Here is a 15316-nt window from a genome sequence, read left to right on the forward strand (position 1 = left end):
GTGCTAGGAGACAAGAACGCCTGGTTTGCGAAGGTTCAGGAGGCTTGCAGGAAGGATGTCGAGCGGGCATTTGGTGTCCTCCAATTTCGATTTGCTGTTGTCCGGTACCCCGCTCAGACCTGGTTGAAAGATCAAATGTGGGAGATTATGACTTACTGTGTCATCTTGCACAACATGATCATCGAGAGCGAGCAAGAAGACCCAGTGTTTAACACTGAACCATACTACAGGTAGGGTCCTCTAGCCGAAGTTGATCACCAGCTACCGGCAACATGGACTGCCTATCTCAGTATGCGTCAGGAGATCCGAGACCCACAGGCGCATCATCAACTGCAGCATGATCTGATAGAGCATCTATGGAGGCTCAAGGGCGACGCCGGGCGCGACGTGTGATGAAATATGAGTTTTTATTTGTTGAACTATATAATTTGTATTGAACTATTTGTTATTGTACTATTTTGTTGAAGTATTTGATATTTCCGTAATGAAATATGTAATGAAAAAATTTATGTGCATAAATAAACGCCGAACAACGGCGAATATGGGCCGATTGTCGTCCATATGGGCCCTTTATTCGTTGAAGTAGGGCTGAAAAGTGGGCCAATATCGGCGCCTGGGGGCGAACTGGAGGCGACAACTAGGCGCGAAACCGTCCACAGCGTCGATTGTATCGCCGGCTCGTCCTTAGGGGACGATTTTTATGTGTTCTCGGAGGCGAACGGCTGGAGATACTCTTAGGGAGATGTGTTTGGAGTGTGGCGTTGCCTGCCGAGGCCGGGGCGGAGCAGAGCAGGGGAAGACGAGATATACAGTGATAAAAGATAAAAAAGAAGTGTCTTTTTCTTGTTTTTGTCTTTGTTGAAATTCCAGAAACTAAGTTGTAGGTTCCCGGGAGCATTTCCCATATTAAAATATAAAGATTCCCTGTCCAATTCTCTTGAGTCTTCTCTTCTCCCCGTGTGAAGCCAAGCCAAGCCAAGGCAGCGTGCACGCCTGCTTCCGCCCGACAGCAGCACGATCCGTTGCACTGCATCCGCATGCCCCTCTGCTCTGCTCTGCTCAACATGGCCGGCCAGGCGAGCTTGGCTGGGGTTCAAGGCAGGTGATCCAGCCGGCCACGAGAGAATGTTGCACGCCTTCAATATTGCCAAATTGCACTATTTTTTTCGGTACTACTATTGTGCTACTAATTTGAGCCCCCCCCCCCCCCCCCGTTTTCGTCTGCTAATGAAAATGCATATATGATATGAATGATCTCCCTTTCCCCTGTTTTTCATCGAGCAACAGATGCAGAGAGATACATGCAGGTGGTTGCGCTGGAGCAGAGGCCGACTCGTTAGATCAACTCTAGCAGACCCCGCAAAACGCCCCGGCCCGCAAAATAACCGCCAAATTGCGGGTCGGGGCCAAAAAATCTGCACGAGCATACCCCGCATCCCGTCCCGGCCCACAAATTTTTTTGCGGGGCGCGGCAAATCTTCTCCCCAGCCTCTATCTTCATGGGCTGGGAGGCCGACCCGAGCTCAACCCCTATCCCGCGCGAGATTTGGCGGAAGGGACATTTCCGTGCGGCCCTTCCCGCTCCCCGCACCCTCCGCCACCATTGCCCCCACTCCGCAAGCTCCGGCTGCTCTTCGCCGGTCGTCCGTCGCCGCCATGGACGACCCCCTGCTGTCCCCCGTCACCGTCAAGGTCGACCACGCCCCTTCCGCTCGGGCGGATCTCATCGCCGGCCAAGTTCGCCCCGCCGCCGTCGCCCAAGCCCAAGCTGCGCCTGCCCGCAAGCGGCAGGGCAACGTTGTCGTGCAGGGCGGGAATCCGGCCGCCCCCGCCACGATGGCCCGCGCTTCGGGCGCCAACGCGGCAGCGCGATCCCGGCCGGCGGCAGAGAAGGTCGGCAAGGTCGCGGGCGTAAAGCGGAGGAAGGTTCCGGCTTCAAAGAAGCCACCTTCTTCAACCTCTCGCTCCATCCCGCCACAAGGAGGTGCTCCGGCGATGCCGTTCAACGGTGCCGCTCCCCCCACGAGCGAGGTGTTCGACGAAATGGCCGGAAGGTATGCGCCTTCGGTCTTGGCGATTCCCTTTCATTTTTCGCCATTATTCTCGATAGCGCGTGACTTGTTATCGTTCTCTACATCGGTGGTTCGAACAATGGACCAACCGAGTTCATGAACTTGTTGGACATGAACGCGGTTGACATCGTTGAAGATCAAGAAAGACTTGGCCGAGAAGAAGGCGAAGGAGAAGCAACAAAAGTGGCAGTTGCTCAAGGAAGAGGGGCTGCGCAAAGCTGCCATCGAGGAGAGAAGAGCACGAGCCGCCAAAAACAAATCTATGTCCATGTTGCTCGCCGAAGAGAACAAGATCATGTCAATGAACCGCAATGACATGGACGACCTCACCAAAACATGGCATGATATGGCAAGGAGGGAAATCTTGAAGAGAAGAATGGTGGCGTCGGCCGGTTCGTGCTACAGTTTCGGTGATGTTTTCTCCGCTCCATATGGTGGCAATGTGGATGATTTCGGTGCGGGGGTTGAAACAAGCGCCGGAGGTGGATTCGATGGCGCCAATGAACTCTAAGGTGAACTCGATGGCGCGGAGTGAAGATCGATCAAGATAATGCCGGACATGGGCGCAAACCTTTTGCAGGGCCCTCTTTTGCGCTAGCCGTAATGAACTTAGCTTCTATTTACGCGTAAAACTGTTTGTGTCGTTTAAATTTGAACTTATTTATGAAATCCTATGTCAAATGCGAGATTTACAGTTTATGTGTTTGCGGGTCGTCGCGGTAGTGTCCGAGCAGAACCCACATAGCCGACCCGTAAAAAAGCATATTCCGCGGATATATTTTTTTACGGATCCGTTTGCGGGGTCTATATCTGTGCCAGCCCGCGCCGGCCTGCAAAAGCTGTTTGCGCGAACTGCAAACGTATTTTGCGGACCAGCGTTTTGCAGGATCTATTAGAGTTGCTCTTAACCTGCTCACTCGAAACTCATAATCCATTCTCGGCACTACTAGTAGTATCTAGTTGCTGGTGCAGATTTCAGATTATCACGACTTGAGCTTTTCATGAGAAACATAAAGAGAATCGAAAGTGGATGATGCCTGGTCGAAGAAAGAATCTCAAAAGCAACAGGCTTATCATTTCCGTTTCGTTCCCAGGTTTTTCTAGGATGCTGCGTACGAATCATACGACCTTTAGCTAGCGAACAGTCATACGCGTGGGTGCTTAGAGAGGCCACGATGAAGCTGCGGCACATCCTACTAATTCGCAATCCATTACAAAACGTGTACCTTTTTTAATCTATTTTTCTTGACCAAGTCGTCTAACAATTTTTTTATTTTGTTTCCATGATGGTTAGTCGAAACATTGTGAATGTGTGCATTCCTGGATGCAGGGACCGAAAAAAGTTTATCCTTCAGCATAGAAACCACAATAGGAATATCCTAAGACTAGCCATAATGGAAGTAACTTCAACAGTAACATCGAGTCCAACTCAGCAAATTTGTTTATGTGGCAATGAGTTAATGAGGAGAGAGGTAGTAGTAGTAACTTAGCTAGTTACCATAACATCACATGTCCCAATGCAATATTAGTCTATAACCTAATAAATAAAGCTATGCATGTTACCACACTTATGTTACTATCCATTATAAAGGTAGTAACATGGTCTAGAAAATACGTGTATGTTACTGGTGTATGTTACTCTCCATTGTAGCTAGTCTAAAAATAACATTTCGAAAACATGTATCCTCACAACTACTCCTTCGAGACCACAATTCGAAAGCATGACGCCACGGAGGAGCGGGACAGATCGATGTGCTCCATCCACTAGCCGATGATGGCGGCAAATCAATCTCACGGCACTCGCTATAACCTGCCCCAACTCGCCGTTACCATGCGTTTTGCCCCATAGCTTCCTCGCGAGAGCTACGTACTTTTTACGCAGCCGATTTCCATGGGGATCATTCCTGATTAAACTCCACCGAGAGAGCATGCTCCTCCTCCGGCGATCATCCGGTCTGGCATGGCTAGGCGAACTTTGGTGTTGAAGGCAAGTGATCGGCCATGGAGAGAATGTTTCATGTTGCACGCTTTTTGTGTTTGCCAAATTGTAGCATTTCTTTTTATATTGTAGTACTACTGTTTCATTAGCACCCTTCGTTGATTCTTATGATTAAAAATTTAAAGTACATGTGAAAGATCGATCCCTCGCGCCCTTTTCCCCTGTTTTTCGTTCAGCAGTAGATACATATGCAGGGTGGTTGGGTTGGAGCAGCGGGGAGGCCGACTGTTTAACCTCACCAAAATCCCATTATCATATTGCTGGTGTAGATTTCATTCCCTGCAGATGATGATCGAGGTTGCCTTTTTTCAGAAGAAGAAAAATAAGGCCACAAAAGCAGACAGACTTCATATCATCCGGTTCCCAGATTTCTCCCGGATACTACATAGTACAGTACGAATCATTCAGGCTGCATGTAGCCAACTGTTGCATGCGAGCTTAGGGCATTTCCAGCCGTTGGCCTTCTCAGGACGCATAAAAAAATCATCCCCTGGGGGCGGTTTTGCGCTCAGTCGTCGCCCCCAGCTCGCCTCCAGGCGTCGAAATTGGCCCACTTTGCAGCCCAATTTTGGCGAATAAAGGGCCCATATGGGCGAGAATATGCCCATATTCGGCGTGGTTTCGCCGTGTCCCGGCGTTCAATTATCAACACAATTATTTCTTATCACATATTTCATCACAGAAAAATCAAATACTTCAACAAAATAGTACAACAACAAATAGTTCAATACAAATTATATAGTTCAACAAATAAAAACTCGTATTTCATCACACGGCGTCCCCCTTGAGCCTCCATAGGTGCTTAATCAGATCTTTCTGCAGTTGATGATGCACCTGTGGGTCTCGGATCTCCTGACGCATACTGAGATAGGCAGTCCAAGTTGCCGGTAGCTGGTGATCAACTTCGGCTAGAGGACCCTGCCTGTAGTATGGTTCAGTGTCAAACACTGGGTCTTCTTGCTCGCTCTCGATGATCATGTTGTGCAAGATGACACAGCAAGTCATAATCTCCCACATTTGATCTTTAGACCAGGTCTGAGCGGGGTACCGAACAACAGCAAATCGAGATTGGAGCACACCAAATGCCCGCTCGACATCCTTCCTGCAAGCCTCCTGAAGCTTCGCAAACCAGGCGTTCTTGCCTCCTGCCACAGGGTTTGAGATCGTCTTCACAAATGTCGACCATCTCGGATAGATGCCGTCAGCTAGATAGTACCCCTTGTTGTATTGGTGCCCATTGATCTTGAAGTTCACCGGAGGAGAATGGCCCTCAACGAGCTTGGCAAAAACAGGAGAGCACTGCAGCACGTTGATGTCATTGTGAGTTCCTGGCATACCAAAGAAGGAGTACCAAATCCAGAGGTCCTGTGTGGCTACCGCCTCAAGCACCACACTGCAACCGCCTTTGGCGCCTTTGTACTGTTGGGGAACGTTGCAGAAAACAAAAATTTTCCTACGGTTTCACCAAGATCCATCTATGAGTTTATCTAGCAACGAGTGATCGAATGCATCTACATACCTTTGTAGATCGCGAGCGGAAGTGTTCAAAGAATGGGGATGAGGGAATCGTACTCGACGTGATCCAAATCACCGGAGATCCTAGCGCCGAACGGACGGCACCTCCATGTTCAACACACGTACGGTCAGCGTGACGTCTCCTTATTCTTGATCCAGCAAGGGGGAAGGAGAGGTTGAGGAAGATGGCTCCAGCAGCAGCACGACGACGTGGTGGTGATGGAGGTGCAGTACTCCGGCAGGGCTTTCCCAAGCTCTACGGAGGAGGAGGTGTTGGAAAGGGAGAGGGAGGCACCAAAGGCAAAGGTGAGAGGTCCTCCATCCCCCCACTATATATAGGGGGGCCTAGGGGGGGGGGCGGCGGCCCTAGGAGATGCAATCTCCTAGGGGGCGGCGGCCAAGGGGTGGGGGGCTTGCCCCCCAAGCAAGGGGGCGCCCCCCCTTTAGGGTTTCCCCACCCTAGGCGCATGGGCCCTAGGGGAAGTGGCGCCCCAGCCCACTTTGGGCTGGATCCCTTCCCACTTCAGCCCATGGGGCCCTCCAGGATAGGTGGCCCCACCCGGTGGCCCCCCGGGACCCTTTCGGTGGTCCCGGTACAATACCGGTGACCCCAAAACTTGTCCCGATGGCCGAAATAGCACTTCCTATATATAATTCTTTACCTCCGGACCATTCCGGAACTCCTCTGACGTCCGGGATCTCATCCGGGACTCCGAACAACATTCGGGTTACTGCATATACATATCCCTACAACCCTAGCGACACCGAACCTTAAGTGTGTAGACCCTACGGGTTCGGGAGACATGTAGACATGACCGAGATTGCTCTCCGGTCAATAACCAACAGCGGGATCTGGATACCCATGTTGGCTCCCACATGCTCCTCGATGATCTCATCGGATGAACCACGATGTCGAGGATTCAAGCAACCCCGTATACAATTCCCTTTGTCAATCGGTATGTTACTTGCCCGAGATTCGATCGTCGGTATCCCAATACCTTGTTCAATCTCGTTACCGGCAAGTCACTTTACTCGTACCGTAATGCATGATCCCGTGACCAGACACTTGGTCACTTTGAGCTCATAATGATGATGCATTACCGAGTGGGCCCAGTGATACCTCTCCGTCATACGGAGTGACAAATCGCAGTCTTGATCCGTGTCAACCCAACAGACACTTTCTGAGATACCCGTAGTATACCTTTATTGTCACCCAGTTACGTTGTGACGTTTGGTACACCCAAAGCACTCCTACGGTATCCGGGAGTTACACGATCTCATGGTCTAAGGAAAGGATACTTGACATTGGAAAAACTCTAGCAAACGAACTATACGATCTTATGCTATGTTTAGGATTGGGTCTTGTCCATCACATCATTCTCCTAATGATGTGATCTCGTTATCAATGACATCCAATGTCCATAGTCAGGAAACCATGACTATCTGTTGATCAACGAGCTAGTCAACTAGAGGCTTACTAGGGACATGTTGGTGTCTATTATTCACACATGTATTACGATTTCTGGATGACACAATTATAGCATGAATAAAGACAATTATCATGAACAAGGAAATATAATAATAATGCTTCTATTATTGCCTCTAGGGCATATTTCCAACAGTCTCCCACTTGCACTAGAGTCAATAATCTAGTTACATTGTGATGAATCGAACACCCATGGAATTCTGGTGTTGATCATGTTTTGTTCTAGGGAGAGGTTTAGTCAACGGATCTGCTACATTCAGGTCCGTATTTACTTTACAAATATCTATGTCTCCATCTTGAACATTTTCACGAATGGAGTTGAAGCGACGCTTGATGTGCCTGGTCTTCTTGTGAAACCTGGGCTCCTTGGCAAGTGCAATAGCTCCAGTGTTGTCACAGAAGAGTTTGATTGGCCCCGACGCATTGGCTATGACTCCTAGGTCGGTGATGAACTCCTTCACCCAAATTGCTTCATGCGCTGCCTCCGAGGCTGCCATGTACTCCGCTTCACATGTAGATCCCGCCACGACGCTCTGCTTGCAACTGCACCAGCTTACTGCCCCACCATTCAAAATATACACGTATCCGGTTTGTGATTTAGAGTCATCCAGATCTGTGTCGAAGCTAGCGTCGACGTAACCCTTTACGACGAGCTCTTCGTCACCTCCATAAACGAGAAACATTTCCTTAGTCCTTTTCAGGTACTTCAGGATATTCTTGACCGCTGTCCAGTGTTCCTTGCCGGGATTACTTTGGTACCTTCCTACCAAACTTACGGCAAGGTTTACATCAGGTCTGGTACACAGCATGGCATACATGATAGAACCTATGGCTGACGCATAGGGGATGACACTCATCTCTTCTATCTCTTCTGCCATGGTCGGACATTAAGCTGAGCTCAATTTCATACCTTGCAAAACAGGCAAGAACCCTTTCTTGGACTGATCCATTTTGAACTTCTTCAAAATCTTATCAAGGTATGTGCTTTGTGAAAGACCTATGAGGCGTCTTGATCTATCTCTGTAGATCTTGATGCCTAATATATAAGCAGCTTCTCCAAGGTCCTTCATTGAAAAACTTTTATTCAAGTAGGCCTTGATGCTGTCCAAGAGTTCTATATCATTTCCCATCAAAAGTATGTCATCTACATATAGTATGAGAAATGCTACAGAGCTCCCACTCACTTTCTTGTAAACGCAGGCTTCTCCATAAGTCTGCGTAAACCCAAACGCTTTGATCATCTCATCAAAGCGAATGTTCCAACTCCGAGATGCTTGCACCAGCCCATAAATCGAGCGTTGGAGTTTGCACACCTTGTCAGCATTCTTAGGATCGACAAAACCTTCCGGCTGCATCATATACAATTCTTCCTTAAGGAAACCATTAAGGAATGCCGTTTTGACGTCCATTTGCCATATCTCATAATCATAGAATGCGGCAATTGCTAACATGATTCGGACGGACTTTAGCTTCGCTACCGGTGAGAAAGTCTCATCGTAGTCAACCCCTTGAACTTGTCGATAACCCTTAGCGACAAGCCGAGCTTTATAGATGGCCACATTACCATCCGTGTCTGTCTTCTTCTTAAAGATCCATTTATTTTCTATGGCTCGCCGCTCAACAGGCAACTCAGTCAAAGTCCATACTTCGTTTTCATACATGGATCCTATCTCGGATTTCATGGCTTCTAGCCATTTGTCGGAATCCGGGCCCGCCATCGCTTCTTCATAGTTTGAAGGTTCACCGTTTCTAACAACATGATTTCCAAGGCAGGGTTGCCGTACCAGTCTGGTGCGGAACGTGTCCTTGTGGACCTACGAAGTTCAGTAGCAACTTGATCTGAAGTTTCATGATCATCATCATTAACTTCCTCTCTAGTCGGTGCAGGCACCTCAGGAACATTTCTTTGAGTTGCGCCATTTTCTGGTTCAAGAGGTAATACTTCATCAAGTTCTACTTTCCTCCCACTTACTTCTTTCGAGAGAAACTCTTTCTCTAGAAAGGATCCATTCTTGGCAACAAAGATCTTGCCTTTGGATCTGAGGTAGAAGGTATACCCAACAGTTTCTTTAGGGTATCCTATGAAGACGCATTTTTCCGACTTGGTTCGAGCTTTTCAGGTTGAAGTTTCTTGACATAAGCATCGCATCCCCAAACTTTTAGAAACGACAGCTTAGGTTTCTTCCCAAACCATAATTCATACGGTGTCGTCTCAACGGATTTCGGCGGAGCCCTATTTAAAGTGAATGAGGCAGTCTCTAAAGTATAGCCCCAAAACGATAGCGGTAAATCGGTAAGAGACATCATAGATCGCACCATATCTAATAGAGTGCGATTACGACGTTCGGACACACCATTACGCTGAGGTGTTCCAGGCGGCGTGAGTTGTGAAACTATTCCACATTTTCTTAAGTGTGTGCCAAATTCGTGACTCAAGTATTCTCCTCCACGATCTGATCGCAGGAACTTGATTTTTTTGTCACGTTGATTCTCAACCTCACTCTGAAATTCCTTGAACTTTTCAAAGGTTTCAGACTTGTGTTTCATTAAGTAGACATACCCATATCTACTCAAGTCATCAGTGAGGGTGAGAACATAACGATAGCCACCGCGAGCCTCAACGCTCATTGGACCGCACACATCAGTATGTATGATTTCCAATAAGTTGGTTGCTCGCTCCATTGTTCCTGAGAACGGAGTCTTGGTCATTTTACTCATGAGGCATGGTTCGCACGTGTCAAATGATTCATAATCAAGAGACTCTAAAAGTCCATCTGCATGGAGCTTCTTCATGCGTTTGACACCTATGTGACCAAGGCGGTAGTGCCACAAGTATGTGGGACTATCATTATCAACCTTACATCTTTTGGTATTCACACTATGAACATGTGTAGCATTACGCTCGAGATTCATTAAGAATAAACCATTCACCATCGGAGCATGACCATAAAACATATCTCTCATATAAATAGAACAACCATTATTCTCAGATTTAAATGAGTAGCCATCTCGAATTAAACGAGATCCCGATACAATGTTCATGCTCAAAGCTGGCACTAAATAACAATTATTGAGGTTTAAAACTAATCCCGTAGGTAAATGCAGAGGTAGCGTGCCGACGGCGATCACATCGACCGTGGAACCATTCCCGACGCGCATCGTCACCTCGTCCTTCGCCAGTCTCCGTTTATTCCGTAGCTCCTGCTTTGAGTTACAAATGTGAGCAATTGCACCGGTATCAAATACCCAGGAGCTACTACGAGTACTGGTAAGGTACACATCAATTACATGTATATCACATATACCTTTCATGATGCCGGCCTTCTTGTCCGCTAAGTATTTGGGGCAGTTCCGCTTCCAGTGACCACTTCCCTTGTAATAAAAGAACTCAGTCTCGGGCTTGGGTCCATTCTTTGGCTTCTTCCCGGTAGCTTGCTTACCGGGCGCGTCAACTCCCTTGCCGTCCTTCTTGAAGTTCTTCTTACCCTTGCCTTTCTTGAACTTAGTGGTTTTATTCACCATCAACACTTGATGTTCCTTTTTGACTTCTACCTCTGCTGATTTCAGCATTGCAAATAATTCAGGAATGGTCTTTTCCATCCCCTGCATATTGAAGTTCATCACAAAGCTCTTGTAGCTTGGTGGAAGCGACTGAAGGATTCTGTCAATGACTGCGTCATCCTGGAGATTAACTCCCAGCTGAGTCAAGCGGTTATGTAACCCAGACATTGTGAGTATGTGCTCACTGACAGAACTATTTTCCTCCATCTTACAGCTGAAAAACTTGTCGGAGACTTCATATCTCTCGACCCGGGCATGAGCTTGGAAAACCATTTTCAGCTCTTCGAACATCTCATATGCTCTGTGTCTCTCAAAACGTTTTTGGAGCCCCGGTTCTAAGCTGTAAAGCATGCCGCACTGAACGAGGGAGTAATCATCAGCACGTGTCTGCCAAGCGTTCATAACGTCTTGGTTCTGTGGGACGGGTGCGTCACCTAGCGGTGCTTGTAGGACATAATCTTTCTTGGCAGCTATGAGGATGATCCTCAGGTTCCGAACCCAGTCCGTATAGTTGTTGCCATCGTCTTTCAGCTTGGTTTTCTCAAGGAACGCGTTGAAGTTGAGGACAACGTTGGCCATTTGATATACAAGACATATTGTAAAGATTTTAGACTAAGTTCATCTAATCAAATTATTCAATGAACTCCCACTCAGATAGACATCCCTCTAGTCATCTAAGTATAACATGATCCGAGTTAACTAGGCCGTGTCCGATCATCACGTGAGACGAACTAGTCAACGTCGGTGAACATCTTCATGTTGATCGTATCTTCTATACGACTCATGCTCGACCTTTCGGTCTTCTGTGTTCCGAGGCCATGTCTGTACATGCTAGGCTCATCAAGTCAACCTAAATGTTTGCATGTGTAAATCTGTCTTACACCCGTTGTATGTGAACGTTGGAATCTATCACACCCGATCATCACGTGGTGCTTCGAAACAACGAACTGTCGCAACGGTGCACAGTTAGGGGGAACACTTTCTTGAAATTATTATGAGGGATCATCTTATTTACTACCGTCGTTCTAAGTAAACAAGATGTACCAAACATGATAAACATCACATGCAATCAAATAATAATAGTGACATGATATGGCCAATATCACATAGCTCCTTTGATCTCCATCTTGGGGCTCCATGATCATCCTGTCACCGGCATGACACCATGATCTCCATCATCATGATCTCCATCGTCGTGTCTCCATGAAGTTGCTCGCCAACTATTACTTCTACTACTATGGCTAACACGTTTAGCAATAAAGTAAAGTAATTTACATGGCGTTTCTCAATGACACGCAGGTCATACAAAAAATAAAGACAACTCCTATGGCTCCTGCCGGTTGTCATACTCATCGACATGCAAGTCGTGATTCCTATTACAAGAACATGATCTCATACATCACATATATATATATATATCATTCATCATTCATCACAACTTTGGCCATATCACATCACAAAACACTTGCTACAAAAACAAGTTAGACGTCCTCTAATTGTTGTTGCAAGTTTTACGTGGCGGCAATAGGGTTCTAGCAAGAACGTTTTCTTACCTAAGTGAAAGCCACAACGTGATTTGTCAACTTCTATTTACCCTTCATAAGGACCCTTTTCATCGAATCCGTTCCAACTAAAGTGGGAGAGACAGACACCCGCCAGCCACCTTATGCAACTAGTGCATGTTAGTCGGTGGAACCGGTCTCACGTAAGCGTACGTGTAAGGTTGGTCCGGGCCGCTTCATCCCACAATACCGCTGAAGCAAGATAAGAATAGTAGCGGCAAGAAAGTTGACAACATCTACGCCCACAACAAATTGTGTTCTACTCGTGCAAAGAGAACTACGCATAAACCTGGCTCATGATGCCACTGTTGGGGAACGTTGCAGAAAACAAAAATTTTCCTACGGTTTCACCAAGATCCATCGAGTTCATCTAGCAACGAGTGATCGGATGCATCTACATACCTTTGTAGATCGCGAGCGGAAGCGTTCAAAGAACGGGGATGAGGGAGTCGTACTCGACGTGATCCAAATCACCGGAGATCCTAGCGCCGAACGGACGGCACCTCCGTGTTCAACACATGTACGGTCAGCGTGACGTCTCCTTCTTCTTGATCCAGCAAGGGGGAAGGAGAGGTTGAGGAAGATGGCTCCAGCAGCAGCACGACGGCGTGGTGGTGATGGAGCTGCAGTACTCCGGCAAGGCTTCGCCAAGCTCTATGGAGGAGGAGGAGGTGTTGGAGAGGGAGAGGGAGGCACCAAAGGCAAAGGTGAGAGGTCCTCCATCCCCCCCACTATATATAGGGGGGCCTAGGGGGGGCGGCGGCCCTAGGAGATGCAATCTCCTAGGGGGCGGCGGCCAAGGGGTGGGGGGCTTGCCCCCCAAGCAAGGGGGCGCCCCCCTTTAGGGTTTCCCCACCCTAGGCGCATGGGCCCTAGGGGAAGTGGCGCCCCAGCCCACTTTGGGCTGGATCCCTTCCCACTTCAACCCATGAGGCCCTCCAGGATAGGTGGCCCCACCCGGTGGACCCCCGGGACCCTTCCGGTGGTCCCGGTACAATACCGGTGTGTGACGCCCCGAGACCGATGTGCCAGGTGTCCTCCAGTTTTTCGCCGTCGTTGCCATGTCATTTGCTTGCGTGTTGCATCTTATCATGTCATCATGCCTTCATCTCATAAATCTTTTGCAACTCAACTTAATAAATTGCATGGATCTTCGGTCCATTTAAATCGAGGGAATTCACATGGTGATTCTCTTTATAACATATCCTCCCAATATTAGGGAGCTAAATAAAAATATTCCATTCGCTTGGAGTTAACGCAAACACACTTGCAAAATATCCCAATGCCTTTGTTATCTTAATTCTTGGTCTCCAACATGGCCATATATTTCTTTCATCATATTTCGGAGCTCTACCAAAAATCCGAACATTTTTGGACACATCTTTTTCCTAGCCCTTATTCAAACCATTTGAATTAAATTCAAATGACTTTGAATTAAATCCTTGCAATCTTGCCTCTCCTATTTTCGTGGACCGTGCACATTTTTTTACGAGTCCGTGATAATTATCCACGAGTCCAACTTCGTGTCCTAACCCCCCCCCACTTTCTTTCTTTGTCTTCTCTTGTTTTTCTGATAAAGAAAATTATAAGAGAAGGAAGGGAGAGAGATATTTGGAGGGAGAGGTGGCCTGCACCACTGCCCACCTGGGCCTCCCAACATCCAGCAGCCGCACCAGTGGCCCAAGGCCCAGCCGGCCCCTGCCTAGCTAACCCTAGCCGCCAGCTGAGCCCGATCGCTTCTCCCTCTCGTTCCCATCGCCGCCGCTAGAAGCCAGCTCCCCCGATCCCACTTCTCTCCTTGTTTCCCTCCTCCTCACACGCTCGCAACAGAGGTCGGGATCCCGATCCCGATCCCAGCATGCGCGAGCCAGTGCCGCCGCCTTCTCCACTCCGGTGAGGCCGCCGCCGCGCCATCTCGCCTCCTCCCCGTCTCCCGCGAGGGCCGCCGCGCCAAGTCCCTGGAGCCCCGCCCCCCGTTCGTCGCCCCACTGCTGCGTCCTGCGCGCCCGACGCCGCCTTCGTCACAGTGCCGCCGCCTTCCCCACTCCGGCGTGGACGCCAGCCACCAGAGCCTCCCAGTCGGCGAGCCCCTTCCTCATCGGGCCTCATCTTCTTCTCCTCGTGTGCGAGCTGCACCGCGCCGAGCCACCCGGAACCCTGCACCACGCTCGACCCCAAGCTCTCCTCCTCGTCGTCCATCTCCAGCCCCGTCTCCGCCGTTGTCCAGGCCGCCGCTGGCCCTCCACGGCCACGGGATCCTCCCATGCCTCCTTGCCATGCCTTCTCTGCTCACCTTCATGGACGCCCCTGCTGCATGTTGCTCCACTTGCCCTGTCACAGCCGTCGTTTGCCTTCTCAAGCAGTGCCGTTCGCCTCAACTTCGAGTTCACCATGTATGGGCAGAACCCCACCAAGTTGTTGCCTCTTGCTCCTGCGATGTGTTGCGTGAATGCATTCGAAACCAGATTGGAACCTCAAACATCAAGTACCCTGAAGACCCCGTCATCGTCAAGTTCCACTTGGACAAGTGTACCTCTACGTCCTGGACTGCCAAGTACATGGATACGCTAAGTCCTGCTTCGAACGTGTACGACTACACCCGGTGATGCAATAGGTACCCCGACAACGTGTACATCTACACCGCCAAGACCCGACCGACAAGTACCCCTACGCGCCCCGAGGACGTTGGATTCGTTAAGTACCTCTTCGCAAGTACCACTACCATCGCGTGGATCCGCCAAGACCGTGGAGTAAAACGCCAAGTACCCTTACGCGCGAAGGCGTCAAGACCGTTTCGGGATTCACCAAGTACCACTACGGTGACATGAACATCTACGAAAACTCGGGCAACGATAAACATGTACCACTACCGTCACCGAGATCGCGAGAACCTCTACCGCCGTCGCGAGAACGACTACTTCCTCTACTTTGCACCGAACAAGAACTGCCCCACTTGCACGCTGCGAAGGTATAACCTCGAGGCGACGTCAGTGAATGAATGCTTGTGATGTTTGAGATGCTCGGGTTTGCACCGTGTCCAAATTGTCACCCATTTCCTTGTCGCCAACTCGTGGGACGCCCGGAATCCGGGAGCGCCCCACCATCTTTTGCACGCATCCGC

The sequence above is a fragment of the Triticum urartu genome, chromosome 4A (genome assembly GCF_056163025.1).
Source record: "Triticum urartu cultivar PI428250 chromosome 4A, HENAU_Tu73, whole genome shotgun sequence".
Lineage (NCBI taxonomy): Eukaryota > Viridiplantae > Streptophyta > Magnoliopsida > Poales > Poaceae > Triticum > Triticum urartu.